General features: G+C 38.1%; 1 protein-coding gene across 1 annotated transcript in view; it reads left to right on the top strand.

Moving 5' to 3' along the window:
- GPATCH2 (G-patch domain containing 2) overlaps positions 1 to 15,806 on the top strand; it is a 165,982-nt gene that overhangs the window by 134,799 nt on the left and 15,377 nt on the right. The window lies entirely within an intron of this gene.

Below are 15,806 nucleotides of genomic sequence, written 5' to 3'. Positions count from 1 at the left end.
CCAAGAATCAGCCATTTCTTTAAGAAGTGCTAATGCGTTTACTGGGAAATAATTTTAGAACCCACAATCCGCGTTTTAGGGGTGTCATTATTTCGAGGCCTTTTTAGTGAAATACTTAAACTTTTTTTTTTTTAACAAATTAGCTCATACTGATAGTTCCAGTTCAAATTCAAGACTTCATTGTTTTTGTATTTTCCATCATTGGCTTTAATCTATCTTTTTTCAACATAAAAAATATTACCTCTGGTGACAGCATAATTGTTCATTTTATTGATCCCGCCATACATACACAGTATTTTCAGAATCACCATACCATCATGACCACTGATAAAATAATTACTGAAAATAGTTTAAGTTTTTCCCTTTTTCTAGTCTTTTTGTACTTTGTCTATATTTCACTAGGAATGCACAAATTCCTGTGTTTTAAAGTCACTTGAAATAGTTTCTAAGTATAGATATACTAATCCATAGTTAGGTTCATTAGTTTCATTTTAGTTTTCAGAGACTGCTTTTTAAAATTTTTTTTGTTTTATAATAATATAAAAATAGTTACAGGTTCCACAATCAAATCTCCTCAAGAAGTTACTGTCAAAGAAGTCTAACTTCTATTCAGTCCTCACCACTTGTTCCCCTCCCCCCGTCATATAGGTAGCTATTGCTTTGTTTTCTTTTGTTTATGGTTTACCCTTCCATTGGCTTTTTTTTTTCTATTTTTAAGATAAGCAGACATATCTTTCTCTCCCTATTTTTCCATTTCCTTTTCTCTCACTCTCACTCTCACTCTAGTATACCGTTTGATTTTTAGGAGGGCTTATTTTTTGTAATAATTATCTTTATTTTAATACTTTTATGTAACAGCCTTTGTCCCCTTCCCCTTTTGAGGGTGGGGGGCTATTTGCAGTTGGTTCTCTGCTCTGAGCAGGATTGAAATAAGCTAGGAACCTCTTTGCCCTTCTCATTCCTCTCCCACACATTTGTTTTGAAGTTATTTCTCTGCTAATACCTACAGGATGGTCAGCAAATTTATTCTATTTTTCCTATATAGCTTTCATTTCTTTCCATTTTTAGGTAGTTGTACTATACGTATGTGTGTAGCATACATATAGTCTGAAGCATATAGCTATTCAATACTACACTGTAGTATTACAGTCTGAATCATATAGCCATTCAATACTATACAGTCTCCTTAGTTTCAGTTCTAGTTGTAGTTTTAATTCAGTTCATTTAGTTTTAATTCTATGAATAAATATGTTTTTAATGATCCCTATCTTATCTGAAGTCAGTGCGTCTCTGCTCTTTCTGTTGTCTGAGGTTTATTCTCTGGTTGATTCCTCCGGCAGGTCTCATGGGAACAATATTCCCTGAGTCCCTGCATATTATTAATGGTTTGTCCAGACCCTGTATATTTAAAGGTCACTTTGGGCAGATATACAACCCATGGCTCATATTTTCTTTCCTTAACTGTTTCAAATATATTAGTCCATTGTCTATGTAAAATGTTGTTTTCAGTGTGTGACACAGTCTGATTTTTATCTCACATATAAGTGACTTGGTGTTGCCCAGATGCTCAGTATATGTTTTTCTTTTCTTTAAAACCCAAGGGTTTGACTAGACTCTATGCTAATGTTGGTCATTCTATGTGTTTTTCCTAAGGATGAAGTAGGCTCTTTCAGTGGTAGTTTTATTACTTTTAAAATAAATTTCGAGATTTTCTCCAATTATAATTTTTCATATTTATTTTGTTTCATTGCTTTGGTTTTGTTTCAAAATTTTCTATTATACATATATTGGATCTCCTTGCCTATCTTCAGTAGCTATCACTTTCTCTCAAATCTTTTTTTATTTTTAACGTTTTTATCCTTTGCATTTTCCATTCTTCATTATGTTCTTATCTTTTACTTCTTCATCATATTTATTTACTCTTGTGTCCTAGTTCAGTTTCATTTCTGAAGTGATTTTATTTTTTTGCCTTTTATTTCTGTTGTTTTCTGAATGCTGTCATCTCTCTGGCTAGTTATTGTTGTCCAAGCGTTTTGGGTTATCCTACATGTTATTATGTGGATTCAAAAACCACAGTGTCACTGCCACCATATTCTCAGAATACTCTAGTTATGACTTTTTTTTAGAATTACAGGAATCCAGGACTTCTACATAACATGCCTATATTTAAGTGGCAAAATAAGTGATTAGAGTAAGTGGTCAGGTTTACATTTCTCTACTGATACAATAGCATGTCATGGTTTTCTAGTCTTTTAGTATGATATTGCTTATGTTTCTTTTGAAAAATGATGTTCGGGGACTTCCCTGGTGGTCCAGTGGGTAAGACTCCGTGCTCCCAATGCAGGGGGTCCAGGTTCGATCCCTGGTCAGAGAACTAGATCCCACATGCATGCCACTACTAAGAGTTCATACTGCAACTAAGAAGGCTGCATGCCACAACTAAAAGATCCCTCATGCCACAACTAGGACCTGGCACAGCCAAAATAAATAATAAATAAATAAATATTAAGAAAAAAATGATGTTCGTGCTCAATTTCCACACAACTTTAAGGACTTTTTGTGCCAAGTGAATAAAAGGCACTGGGCCAGGTGATACGTGTGGAACCAGGACTTGATATCCTGGTCAGGAAACCCTAGGCACTATCCTTTACTCCTTTCAGTCTCTCACTCGTGTCCCCTTCATTCATTCCCCACAGCCCAGCCAGAATGGCATTTGGAAATCCCATAAGTATTTGAGTGTTCTTAAACATTCTTAATGGCTTCCCATTGCCCTTAGGATCAAGTCCTAAACATGGTTTGTAAGGCCTTTCTTGGTCTTACAGTTCTTACTATTCCAGCATCATCTCCAATTACTCTTTGCCTTGAACACTATATACCAGTTCATATAATAGTTCATATAGGGCTTCCCTGGTGGCACAGTGGTTGAGAGTCCGCCTGCCGATGCAGGGGACACGGGTTCGTGCCCCGGTCCGGGAGCATCCCACATGCCGCGGAGCGGCTGGGCCCGTGAGCCATGGCCGCTGAGCCTGCGCGTCCGGAGCCTGTGCTCTGCAGCGGGAGAGGCCACAACGGTGAGAGGCCCACGTACCACAAAAAAAAAAAATAAAAATAGTTCATATAATAGTACCATAAAATTTACTGTGTTAATGATGTATAGTAGTACCTCAATATCCACAGGGGATTGGTTCTAAGACCCCCCTCCCCCATGAATACCAAAATCCACAAATGCTCAATTCCCATATATAAAATGGCATATTCCCATATATAAAATGGTATAGTATTTGTAAATAACCTACACATATCCCCCCTTATACTTTAAATCATCTGTAGATTACTTATAATACCCAATACAATGTAAATGCTATGTAAATAGTTGCTGGCACACAGAAAATTCAAGTTTTGCTTTTGGGGACTTTCTAGAATTTTTTTTTTCCAAATATTTTTGATCCTAGATTGGTTGAATCCGCAGATGCAGAAATTGTGGATACTGAGGGAAAACTGTATTTTATTTTAACTCATTTAATTTCCAAAATTACCCTATGAGGTAGAGATTCTTATTATCCTCGTTTTACATATGAGGAAACAGAGAGAGGAGTTAAATAACTTTCCCAGCTCAAATGGTAGATAATATGTACAGCAGTGTCCTTTTTATTTGCCAAGTCTTACTTCTAAGGTGTATAAAAATTAACTTGACTGTTTTCTCAAATCTAGTAACGAAAAACCATTAACTCTTCTGAAGTAGTAATTTTTAAACATTATTTAGATCACTTATACATTGCTTAGCAAAAATAAAGTGACATTTTGACTGATCACAGCTAATATGATTTTTATTTGATCATTTGGCATTTGTTTTCTGAAAATTAAAAAATGTAGAGGCTTCCATGGTTTTCCAAAGAAATTCATTATGTAAATGAAAAAAGAGGAAAGAGTTTATATTTGACATTTAATTGCTGTATACTGTTTCTTCATGGACATGTAAAGGCAATAGACCTCCCAGATACAGAGAGTAATAGACCTGGTTTACCAAAATTATAAAGGATGTTTGGTTCTAAGATCTTGATGGCAAAACTAATCCTGAATATAAGCGAAGGCACTCCAACTTTGCAAGTGTTTCAATTGAATTGAGTGAGGAGAATCCTGAAGTGCTCTTCCTCCTAGTTATTGAACATTAGTGTTCCTGTAGTCATCACAAGCTTCCTGTTACCTTACCTAGCTAATGCTGTATATATTTCACAGTCTAGCAAACGTTTGCTAACAAGTCTGCAGAAATTTTATGTACGTAAATGTTCATTCATCTGCCAAAAGCTATCATGGAAGTGTGGAGTAACTGAAGGCATTCCTTTCACAAAGTTACACTTAGTGAAATGCAAAATTATGTAGAAAGGGAAACACTTTACCATCAAGGTACCTGCATATACTTTAAAAGCTGGTTTACATGTAAAAGCTTGATTTTGCAGATATTTGTATCCCGAAGCCCAAGATATGAACCAAATAAGTTTTGTGGTTTTCTATTTCCATAAGTAAACATTTCTTTATATAGCAATGGGAACCTCAATAAAAATACTGATTATCATAAAGACAAGTTACTCTAAAAACTCTGGCATGCCTTGTTAAATTTCATTCAACAACTATTCAATAAGTACCTGAATTGGCAAGGCTTGTAAGAGACAAGGGAAATTTACTTTAAAAAATAAAACAGATATGGACCCCCACTGCCTTCAAGGAATATACAGTCTGGTTAGAGGATTAGTTCATGTACATGTATAGCCTTAGTTGAAGGCAGAAAACATTGTTTTCTCCAAGGAGTGAGAAATTATTCTGGCAATGGCAATCAGAAGAGGCTGCATAAAGGAGGTGGCATTTTAACTGGGTCATAGCATCCCAATTGAATTCCATCAATAAGCAATAATTTAACCTAAATTCAAGTAAGTTTATATTAAATGGTAATGCTGTCTGACATATTCTAAAGTAGAAATAACTCCTGACATCTTTCAGAAGTTTAAAACATTCTGGCCCGTTATTAAAATAACCAGTTTTTATTACTGGTTATGGAGATAAAAGTGGCAACCCTATTTTCCTTTGCTTTTCAGTATTCTTACTCAGCAGATGCCCATTACAGCATATAGAATTATGACATCACTTTAAGTCCCCTCTCAACAAGCAAAGTCACGGACACTTTACACAAGTCAAAGCTGAGCTCAGTCTTAAGCCTGTATCTGCCAACTCAATCATGCGAGTGAATTGTAGACTCTCTTGAATGAGGAAAACCTCTCAACTTCAAGATCTGCCTTGGAAATGTATCTACGTTTGATTCCATCTCTTCATTAGAGCAGTAAATTTCTGACTACAGCTGCAATAAAATCCAGAATTATATCTACAAAACAATATGGTCAGGCATTTTTCCACTGAATTTAATCATCAGTGTAGTTGACAAACTGGCTAATTCAGTCAAACAGGCAGCTTCATTCTTCTTTTTCTAGAGAATTTAAAATAATTATGAATGGACAGATTTGTTGAATTTCTTAACACTTGATGCTACAAGGGGATGTCCTCTCCTCCCACTCCTTTATAGGGTCCAGCTCCCACCATATTGAATTGCTTACAGAGCCCCAGATACAGCACGTCATGTGTGCACCTCAGGGCATTTGTGCCTCTTCAGATGTGTTCTCTCAGCTAAGGGCCTAGAATGCCTTACATGCCTGCTTGGAATTCTCTTTGAATATGGAGTTGAAATCATTTTCCCCCATGACTTTAACCCCTAGCAGATGAAAGCCATATCTTTTTTATTTCTCGATCCTGTTTTATGGCATGGCGAGCATTACATTTTCAGTAGATGTTTATTAAATGGAGTATAATAACTGAGTTGAATGAGGTACTATGGTATAGGGGAAAAAATGATTCTTTCGAGGCAAGTGTTCCTTGGTTCAAATATGAGAACTTTATATTCTGTTTATGTGATCTATGACAAGTATCAGTTTCTCTGGACCTCAGGTTCCTCAGACCTGGGTTTTTGTGAGGATTAAACAAGACAGTATGTGAAAATGTTTAGCCTAATACCCCATATATAGCTGACAGTCAATAAGCTTGGATGTTCCTGGTAATTTAGATAATAAATTCTAAGACTTCAGAAACCAACATGTATTCAAAATAATTTTTTAAGATAATAAAATATATTCTCTGTCCTGCCCTTTTAACCCCATTATTCCCTGAAGCTGGTAAAGGAAAGAAACTCAGCACTTTTGTTCCAAAATGCTACTGAATTTAAAGCTGTGTTCAGAGTCAGAAATGATCAAATAGGACAATAAGTAAAAAGTCAATTCGACAAATATATTCAAATATTATATACTGCACTGAATGAAGTGGATATGAAAATGAATAATGCATGGACTTCACTTTAAAAAGTTAAGAATATGAGGAATATCTTGCATTTAATGGAGATATCCAAAAGAATCATTTATTTTGAGTAATTTTTTATCTCTCCTAAGAGTCAATACTAGCTTTATCATTTTTTAAGGAAATTAGAATAAACTTATTGTTGAAACTCTATGCTGAATGTCAATGATAATCAGATTCCAGAAATATATAGTTATAGCTAGAAATCAAGTAAATTAAGTCAATATCAGTTTACTAAGTGCCTATTTTTCCTAGGTACTATGGTGTGAAGAATAAAAGAATACTCCAAGATGCCTCAAATATCTTAGATTCTGCCTGGAGAGACAATATCAAAATTTGAACTCAGGCGAAATGACTTTTTCTCCATTTCCACAAAGTGGTGGCCTGCTGCTATAACTGTGTGGATTTATTACATCGTATAGTAATTTCTTATTCATGTGTGTCTCCTGCATTAGGCCATGAGCCCCTCAGTGGTAGGAGCTCTTATCCTCCTTTGTGTTTCGTTTAGCGTCTAGTAAAATACATGATTCATAGTCAAGTTTTGTTAATTGTTAAATGAGTATTTTTGAGTGAATTTAAATAACAGTTCAAGAAAGTGTTATCCTAAAAAATGCATGATTGATTGCCAAGTGGAACGTGGAGGCAACAGTTGTTACTGAAGTTTGATTTGTTTTAGTTCAATAAATATTTACTGTTTTGCTCATAGATGAGAGGCACAACTAGCTTCTGTGAATTAGACATGGTGCTTGGCCTAAAATTGTTTCCAGCGTATACTTAACTGACGATCCACTCTAATCCGAAAGCAACTTGAGGACATACAGTAGGACAAGTTTAATGACAGAGATATGCACAGATAGGTAAGAAATGTAAAGAAAAGGCACTTGGAAAGATAACGAGCTTTTAGTAAAGTTTGAAGAAGCGAAAGAACATTTAGATTTAAATGCCCTGGGAGAACTTCGAAGGGAGAAAGGGCAGGCTCTCAAAGACGGCGGAATTAGGAAACATGGCAAGGAAGTTTTTTCTAGTGGGTAGAACACACTGCTTGTGTGTTAGCACGTATGCATGGACTTGGTGACTGACAATTCCTTAAAGCAAAATCAGAAGGAATTAAACAAATATGGGAAGCATGATGGCGGTACCAGGGAAGCTAAAATGTAACAGCGGTTCTCCCATGGAGAGTTTTTGAAACCTTCCTGAATAATTTGCTCTCTGAAAAGATTAACTTTCCTCCCGATGTGAGAAGGTCCTCATTCACATACACTCAGAACGTTCTAATATCTACCCGAATTGCATAAAACAACCTCCACCACTTTCAGGTACCATTTGTTTAGAATAATGAAGAGCTACAAAAAGAAGAAGCATTTAAATGAGCCGCTTAGGGATATAGACATGTGTGTTTATTAACCCACACAAGGAGTGATATCACCAGAATCACAGACCCTCGGGGCTTTAGATGAAGCATGGAACACACCGGTGGAGAAGCAAGTCAGCTTTGAAGTGGAAGTACCGAGTGGTGGCCAAGAGAAAAATCTGTGGCAGTGGGCTGACCTGAGAAAGTCAGTGGGTTTCAGACTCACAGGAGGCTTGTGGGTTTTTAATGAGTTTTTGAAATGAAAATGAGTGCTTTATTCTTACATGCTATGACACTTTTAAAGCCAGCAGAATCAAACGTTAAGGAAGGATTTAATTTTCCTATTAACTACCCAAAAATTCCTACTTGTTATTTAGAAATGACCCTAATTTATATCCTTATTATAGCATATTGATAGTGTTGAGATGTGATGAGTTTATACCGTCATGTGTTTATTTCGTGGCTGTTTCCTGACACTCTACACTAGGCATTCTTCTGGTTGTCTTATACCATTGTGTCCCCTGTACTGTGTGATCCTGGGTAAATTATTTCACTTCTCTGTGCCCTGGGCTTCTTATCTGTAAAGTGGAGATGGTAATAATAGTAAATTTATTAGATAACAGTTGCTTAGTGTGGGCAGGCACTGTACCAAATGTTTCACACCAGTGATCTTTAAATAAAATCTTCAAAAAACCTTTGAGGTAAACACTAATCTAATCCCAATTCTTGAAGGTAAGGAAATTGAGGCAAAGGGAGTTTAAGTAACCTGCCAAAGATTGGTTAAAATCCTTCTCAAACATTGACAAATATGGTGTAAGTTGGCCTTTTCGGAGAACTAGTTGGGAAAACAGAAACGGCAGCGTCAGAGGAAAGAAGTTCTGTCGGAGACTCAGGCAGATCAGGCCAACAGAACCTAAAGCTTCATCTAACAAACACCTCAGTTTCCACGGTGGGAAAAGCTCCACCATGCCGTTGACAAAGAAAGACCCCCCAGCTGCAAAAAACGCTTACATTTATTAACCCTCTTGTTTGCTGTTTTCTAATTCATCTCATTATAATTTGTTTGTTTGTCCCATGCTCATGGTAAAAATAAAGTCCAATATTAAGGAGAGGCATAAAGAAGAAACTTCCCACCAGATGCCATCACAGTGGAGCTAATCGTCACCAGTCTTCTGTTGCATAGTTTCCATACCTTTCAACAAATACATATGCATGGTCTATAATTTGGAAGTATTAGTTTAGTTACTATGAAGAAAAGTAAAGCAGGGTGAGGAGACAGAAATGAAGGGGGTCGCTTTTTAGGTAGAACATAGGATAAGTGTAGATATTTGGATGAGGCTTTTTTTCTTTAACTTACATTATTCTATTGCTTGTGATACTGTAAAGAGAAAAGGTGGTCTATGTGTAGAGCATATTTTAAATATTCCATAGAAATTTTAAGGTAGGTATTTTAGATTATGAATACTAGTTTGGTATCCATCTATAATGTTTGGTGTTAATGTCTGTTAATGGTTCAGAATCAGAGAGGAATCATGGACCTTCTTGCTCAAAAAGTATGCATATGCACATTTTGCACATGATTTCATAAGGTTCCCGGACCACCTGAAGCCTCCCACCGTATCCCCCCTTGTCACCCCTTTGCTCACTACAGTTCAGCCAAGTGGCTCTGCTCTGAGGACCCTGGAGAGTCCTTGGCTGCTGGGGCAGTGACTGGTCCCTGAGCTCCCCGGGAGCCTCCTGACACACAGCTGTCCCTCGCACTCGCTGGGAGCTCCATGGGGGACGTCCGTATTGGCATATAACCTGGCACAGAGGAAGCACACACATGTACCAGGATAAAGCAGATCGGGAAGAAGTACGTCTGGACTTGAACTCTCAGACGAGGTGGAAGAAGCACTAACAGGACAGACCCTTCTGAAGCTGTTGAGGGGAACTGCACCCTGGCAGGCAGATCACGGTATCCAAGGGGTGGAGCCTCAGACAACAGGTAATCGGAGGTTATTGAACCGCAGAGTAAAGAACCGCCCGAGCAGGTAGGCAGTGACAGGAACGGGGGCCAGGAGCAGCTGACGCTTGGAGAAGGTCAGCCTGCAGCGTTAGAGACAGATCCAGTCACCAGGTGCATTTTAACATCTGGGCAAGTCCAGGCAATGACCTAAATCTAAAAGAACTAAGATAGGGGCTTCCCTGGTGGCGCAGTGGTTGAGAGTCCGCCTGCCGATGCAGGGAACACGGGTTCGTGCCCCGGTCCGGGAGGATCCCACATGCCGCGGAGCGGCTGGGCCTGTGAGCCATGGCCGCTGAGCCTGCGCGTCCGGAGCCTGTGCTCCGCAACGGGAGAGGCCACAGCAGTGAGAGGCCCGCGTACCGCAAGAAATAATAATAATAATAATAATAATAAAATAAAAAATAATAAAAGAACTAAGATATCAGAAGGTTTATAACGAAATAGGATATGTCCAAAGTAAAGCAAGGGTCCAAATCCTGGGACACAAGTACTGCATCAGTGCAGAGTTATAACTTAAACTACCCCTCGCTGATATCAGGATTGTTCCCAAGCGAGGGGAAATGGGCTTGAGACAGAACGTGACGCCACATGACCAAAGCCACAGAGACAGAAGGCGCCAGAACCAACAATTGATCAGGGTGTGAACATACAATACCAAATGCAAAAGGTTTATCGTGCACAAGAAGGGGCTTTGAAAGAAAACCTCATTAAAAACAAGGATTTAGGGCTTCCCTGGTGGCACAGTGGATAAGAATCCACCTGCCAATGCAGGGGACACGGGTTCGAGCCCTGGTCCGGGAAGATCCCACATGCCGCGGAACAGCTAAGCCCGTGTGCCACGACTACTGAGCCTGCACTCTAGAGCCCGCGAGCCACAACTACTGAGCCTGCGTGCCACAACTACTGAAGCCCGCGCACCTAGAGCCCGTGCTCCGCAACAAGAGAAGCCACCACAATGAGAAGCCCACGCACCACAAAGAAGAGTAGTGTCCTGCTCGCCGCAACTAGAGAAAGCCCGCACATAGCAACGAAGACCCAACGCAGCCAAAAATAAATAAATATAATAAATGTTCAAAAAAAAAAAAAGCAAGGATTTAATGCGATCCTGGTAGTTAAGAAATATTTATGCTCAACAGTACTTGATATGTGCATATTGGCACAGAAGGAAAAGTGCTAGATACTGATGTTTACTCGTTCAGTTAATATGTTGAGACATATTGACACTGAATAAAGCGGAAGAGGGGGTGATTTGGATCTAGAAGGGAAAGTTCACGTAGGGCTGGATTTGCACCGATTGCTCCTCCAGTGACACCACAGACCCGCTTCATTTCTGTGCAGCTGATACCCTGTCCAGGCTTATATTTTTCTAACTGACAGTGAGTGGTCTTGCCAAATGCCAGGGCCCATAGTCACATCTGTTTGTCTCTCCTCTGCAGCTTGTCCGAGGCTGCTTGGGAACACATCTTATCCAGGGGGCAGCTTTCACTAGGCCTAATTCTCTGAAAAGCCAAATGCGCGTACAACGAAGAGACAAGTTCCTCTTGTCTTCTCTTTAATATTATTGTGTTTGACACCGCCTGCTTCAGCCCTTGTCAGCCCTTGTCAAAAGACAGGTTCTCAGGCAAGGTGGTCCTCCCTAGTATTTTTTTGTCTCTGCTTTGTGAGGTTTTTTTAGATTTTTTATAGCTTTGTTTTTTACTTTTTTTTTTCCTCTGGATGAAATGCCCACTTTCCCGCCACCACCCCATTTAAAAGGATGACGGGATACCAAGTGAAGTCTGGCTCAAAAGCAGAACAAAACGAAGATTTCCCTTTGAGCTCTGCTTTCTAATATTTAATAGGAAAATTTTCATAATGAGTACAATGGGAAACAGTGTTTCAAATCATAGCTGACACTGCTTATTAAATCCATAACAAAAAAGCATTATTTCTTTAGCCTTTCCACTTAAAGATATGTGTGTGTTTACCCCTAGTATTTTAAGGTGTTAGTAGTTACAAAGTTACCAGGTTCTGCCTTTTTCCCCTCTTTCCACCCAAGCAAAGGCTCTCACTGACACAAATACACTGATACTAGGGCTGATGGGTAATTTCCTAACAGTGCCTTACAAAAGGACCTTAACATTTTTTAACAAATTTGGGTCTGTTCATAGGACAACGTATGGCCATTCTTCAAAACACCACAGCAAAAACAAACAAACAAAAACCAAAAATTGCCAACCATCACCTTGAATAATAATCCACGTGTTCTGCTTTGCAAAGACAAATGACTCATTTAGGATGAAGTAACTAGGCTGCCTTTGAGACGTTCATTGATTTTAAATAAAAAATAATAACTGCTCTGTTTTGCATTAAGAATGACAACTAAATAACGGAGTAGACCTTGCTTAGTGTTATTTGTAGCAACTCCGTTGCACCTGTCTGAAGGAAAGCGGGGAGGCCAGGCTTAAATGAGTAATCTTACTGATCAATAATCCCGATCTCTCAATGTGCTGTAGCAGGTAGTCAATTCTTGATAGAATTACTGAAATACAGCTCGCTGTTTTTCTTATGGCTCAGGTCTTTGGGTTCAGTGTACTGACTTTATTAACTTTAACTTTATTCTCCTTGAATGTTTGTCTCTTTTCCTTTATGTAGCTACCTTGGGGGTGGGGGAGGGGAGTTGAAGGAAAATGTGCTGTTTCACTTGTTCTGTACAGATACCCAAAAGGGAATTTGGGGTCCAGCAGATGAGAAAAAGGCTTAGAAGAGGGAGTTGTTCTTGGGATTTGTTTTTCACCCTCTTTGTAAACAGGCGTTCCTAATAAATTTGAACAGTGTAAGAAAAATAATAAAGTTTTAAAGGCGATATGGACTTGGGAGAATGGTTTTTCAAGCAATTAGAAGACTCCGGTTACATACAACTAGTGCAAGAACAATGTAAGTAGAAACTAGCCATCTTAATAGTCACAATGAACAGCTACTGTGTATTCTAATGATCTCTAAAAAGGTATTTCTTCAGAAGAAGTTTCATTGTGTGGCATGGTATTATTCTTAATTATAACAGAGACTGATAACCTGGAAGGAACTTTGTGTCTGGACTACTCACAAACCCGGTTACTCTCCCAACCCCAGCTCGTCAGCATCCCATGAATCTGGCCAGCTTGCTTCTGCTAAATGATCTTTAATGACCCCACAGCAGCTATAAAATCCAAACACCTTCACGGGGCAAATGTGGCACGTATGGCCCATGGTCGAGCCCCAGCGTTCTTCTTCCGTCCTATTATATAGTTCCTTCTGTAAACACTGCTACCCACACATCCTGAACTACTCAAAATTCTCTGAACAGAACAAACTCTTTATCATTTAAAAATGCTTTCAGCAACAGGTATAGAAAACCTGACCAGCAGTGGCTTATTCTAAGAATATTTATTATGTTTTAACAAGAGTATAGGAAGTAGATAGTCCATGGGTTGGTTTTCACAGCTCCATAACAGAAGGGCCACACTCCAGAATTCGGGTTCCCACTTTGTTCCCACTTTCAGAATGTTACTTTCCCCTCCTCAGCTAGTCCTGTTAGCCGCGCCTGTCTGGTACATGCTCTGCGGAAGGTGAACTACTCCAGTCTTTTTTCTAGGGGAGAGGTTTCAAGAGGGATCGGAGATGTGTGAGGATAATGTTGTACAAATAGGTAAAATCATGTCTCTTTTACAGATATAAAATGAATATGCATTTGAGATTTTAACTCATTGATTAATGAGGGAACCAGGCAGATGTTATAATGGGTTCAAAGGAGAAATGAAAGAAGCACAAATGTATATGGAGTAAGGAAGATTGAATGAATGTACCGATGGGTGCAAACTGGCTTTTCCACGGCGGGGAGGATTGTCCTTCCTCAGGACAGAACTCATTTGCATTACTGCAGACAAGAGTTATTTTCCATTGCTTTCAGTTATCTATAACTTAGAGTTGTAAAATAGCTCCCATAGAATCAGAATCAGGTGAGTAGAAGGGTGTACTCTATAGTTTTCCATTGAAGCACCGATTTTTCCCTACAGAGAAAAAAGGTATATTCAGTAAACGCTTAGAATTGTTTTAAGGACTAAATATCATAATCTCTAGTAATATTAAGAAAGTTCATTGTGCCTGCCACTAATTATTTCATATATTTTGACTTAATCTCCCCACTCAGACTTAAAACTCTTCCAATAATAAGAACTGAACTTTCCATTTTGTTGGTATCTTCCACTTCCTTTTTTCTCATTTTCACCATCACTATGGAGTCTTATGCTAACTCAGCAGTAGATACTAATAATTGCTTGCTGAATAAGTGAATGCATTAATTTTTTATAAAAAGGATGTGATACTGGGCTTCCCTGGTGGCACAGTGGTTGAGAGTCCACCTGCCGATGCAGGGGACACGGCTTCGTGCCCCGGTCCGGGAAGATCCCACATGCCGCGGAGCAGCTGGGCCCGTGAGCCATGGCTGCTGAGCCTGTGCGTCCGGAGCCTGTGCTCCGCAACGGGAGAGGCCACAACAGTGAAAGGCCCGCGTATCGCAAAAAAAAACACAAAGGGATGTGACTTTTTAATTTTTTTAATTTCGTTATAGCTTTAAAAATAGATAAATATATATAAATATGTTTATAAAATAAATATATATAATATATAAAATAAAATATAAAATAAATATAGCCATTTATTTTTTCTTGGTATTATGAGCCAAAACCACACTTCAAAATCCAATAAAAATGTTATAGTTATACACACTAGTAAACATTTTGACATGTGTGTGTATGTATTTCTGCAAAGTTAATCATTAATTGAATGAACTAATTTTTAAAAATATTTTAATAATTATAAATATTTATAAAAGAGAATCATTATGCACTCAGTACAAAGGGAAGAGAAAACTAGATAAATACCCGTTTGCTTCTACCTATATTGATAGATTTTCACAGTATGCTTCTTTGGTTGTGTATACCCCTTGGGTTAGCCAGCTCATTGACTGTACTTTACTTTGTACGTTATAGATAGAATCTGTATTTAAAGTAATTTTACTCCCCAACTCCAATTTTTCATTATATTTAGACACCTGGGTATAAGTGTGGAAGTATATATTTTGAGTTTTACCTGAATTAGTTTCTTCCTTTTACATTTTTGTTTAATAATCTGGTTGTTTTCTAATTGGGCCCTATAAAACTTCAGTATACTACCACATATCTCTCTGAATTACTAAAAAGTCGTGTTTTCTAGTAAACATGCTTTATTTTTTCTGCTTCGTGATCCCCAGGTACTATCCCAACCCCATGTCGGGGATTATAATCCAGGACATGAACATAAGAGTCCTCTATAGCTTGAAAATCTTGAAGACTTTTTACAGCTTTTCCATCTTATTAGTTTGTCTTGATTTCCAATTGAGCCATTTCTAATTTTTCCAAAACTCGTAAATTTAGGAGTCCATGTTAGACAGACAGTCTAATTCTGACTAGTTCCAAGAGTAGCAGAAGGTCTGCTTCTTAGTTCTTATACATCACGTCTTTACAAAGGTAATCCAATATCACGTTAGCTTGTCTAGTATCAATATCAGGATTAATGCATTCAAATTGTTTCCTCACCTAGCTGATAAATAATTAAAGAATTCTAATCTGTGAATTGTCAGGAAGAACATCACTATTTCCTTCTATTTAAAATGTTTTAAGAGAATTCACTGCCACATAATATCCTAAAAGAAATTGATCATACTTTTCCTGTAATAAATGTTGTTCTGACAGTAAAGCATTAGTAACCAATTGATAACCTAGCAACAATATTGTGCTCTCTTTAGATAATTAATCTTAGCTATTTTCCTGTCAGAAGCAACAGTGCTTGATTTTATGTTGAGCCAGAAAGATTGCCAGTTTTGAAAATTAAAAAGCATTCCTTTTGTATTATTCATTCCAGTAACAATTTATGATGGCGCATTTAGCTGCTGAACGCTTGTCAACAAACGTAATTATGTTTCGATATAAACAAGATTGGTGGTTTTTACTAGGCTGCTCCATCTTTGTTGAGAATGTTTTGATTTAGGTTCAGATT

The sequence above is a fragment of the Monodon monoceros genome, unplaced genomic scaffold, assembly GCF_005190385.1.
Source record: "Monodon monoceros isolate NGI ecotype Baffin Bay Population unplaced genomic scaffold, NGI_Narwhal_1 Super_Scaffold_18, whole genome shotgun sequence".
Taxonomy (NCBI): Eukaryota; Metazoa; Chordata; class Mammalia; order Artiodactyla; family Monodontidae; genus Monodon; species Monodon monoceros.
This window is presented reverse-complemented; position numbering and strand designations above follow the sequence as displayed.